This window comes from Ailuropoda melanoleuca, chromosome 4, assembly GCF_002007445.2.
Source record: "Ailuropoda melanoleuca isolate Jingjing chromosome 4, ASM200744v2, whole genome shotgun sequence".
In the NCBI taxonomy this organism is placed as follows: domain Eukaryota; kingdom Metazoa; phylum Chordata; class Mammalia; order Carnivora; family Ursidae; genus Ailuropoda; species Ailuropoda melanoleuca.
The window spans coordinates 60,295,472-60,297,395 of record NC_048221.1 but is presented as its reverse complement, the minus strand read 5'-3'; positions in this window follow the sequence as shown (position 1 = coordinate 60,297,395).

Here is a 1,924-nt window from a genome sequence, read left to right as displayed (position 1 = left end):
CCTTGGGAGCGCGTGCATCCAAACTGAAAACTGGAGCTCTGGAGCACACACTTGAACTAAACTGAAACTGGGAGCTTAGAAGCAATCCCACGACCAGACCAAAAACCAGAGCCCCGGAGCACTCACTGGAACTGGACTAAATCTGGGAACTCGGGAGTGGGTGCACATCCCAATTGACAACTGGAGCTCTGGAGTGCACACTTGAACTAGACTGAAATCCACAGCTCGGGAGCGTGTGCGTGACCAGACAGAAAACCTGAGCTCTGCAGTGCTCACTGGAACTGGACTGATACCGGGAGCTCGGAAGCGCACACGGCCAGACTGAAAACTGGCACTCTGGAGTGCACACCAACCACACTGAAACAGAGAGCTTGGGAGCATGCATGGGAACCAGGGGGCGGTTGGTGGTGTTAGAAACACAAAGGAAAGAGAGGTGCGAGCCCTGGAAGTGAGGGCTGGGACACCGGCTGTGGGGTGCACAACCTGGGACGCTGCAGGGTTTTGGGCAACACCGACAGAAAAAGAGTTAAAGAGGCCAAGAGAGCTCAGTGGAGAGCGGACTGAGATCTCTCTGTTCTGAGACAGAGGCTAGGATACGGCCACTGCTGCTCTGACTCTCAGAAGAGGCACAGAAAACGGCCAGGGAAAGCCATCAGAGAACAAAAGCGCAGAAATACCAGCTCACATTGTGCCCATCCCCATCTCCCCTCTCAGGGGACAGGGAAACTCTACCCAAACAGGGTTTCCTGAATATCAGTGCGGCAGGCCCCTCCCCAGAAGGCAGGCTGAAAAATCAAGAAGCCCACATCCCTAAAGTCCCTAAAAAACAAGTGCACACTGCCTTGGTACCGGTCAATAATTTGGGCTCTGGGCAACCCTGCAACCTCTCCTCATCAAATGACAAGAAAAGAAAAGCAAAGAAAAGGTAATGAGTCTGTGGCCTCTGCCACAGAACTGATGGATATGATATAACCAAATTATCAGAAATGGAGTTCAGAGTAACAATGTTCAAGATGATGTGCAGACTTGAAAAAAATATTAATGAAAATATTAACAAGAATATAGAATCTCTAAGGGTGGAAATGAGAGCGAATCTGGCAGAAATTGAAAATGCTATGAATCAAATGCAGTCAAAACTAGATGCTCTGACGGCCAGGGTGAATGAGGCAGAAGAACAAATGAGTGAGTTGGAGGATAGGAAGGTAGAAGAGAAAGTAAAAACAGAAACTTGGCTCAAAAAAATCCAATCTCGAGAATGTAGATTACGGGAGATTACTGACTCAATGAAACATTCCAATGTCAGAATCATTGGCATCCCCGAGGGGTGGAGAAAGAGAGAGGTCTAGAAGAGATATTTGAACAAATTGTAGCTGAGGACTTCCCTAATCTGGCAAAGGGAACAAGTATTCGTGTCCAAGAGGCAAAGAGGACCCCTCCCAAAGTCAATGAGAACAGACCTACACCACGTCACATCATAGTGCAATTCGTAAATATTAGATCCAAAGATACAGTCTTGAAAGCAGCCAGGGGGAAGAAAATCCTTACATACAGAGGGAAGGATATCAGAATAAGGTCAGACCTGTCTACACAGACCTGGAATGAGAGGAAGGGTTCGCAGGATATTTTTAAAGATCTATCCGAGAAAAACATGCAGCCAAGAATCCTTTATTCAGCAAGTCTGTCATTCAGAATTGATAGAGATAAGGACCTTCGAGGATCAGCAGAAACTGACCAAATTCAAAACCATGAAACCAGCCCTACAGGAGATATTAAGGGGGGTTCTAAAAAGTAAAAAGCCTCCAAGAGTGATACAGAACAGAAATTTACAATCTATAGAAACAAAGACTTCACAGGAAACATGACATCATTAAAATCATATCTCTCAATAGTCACTCTCAATGTGAATGGCCTAAACGCTCCCATA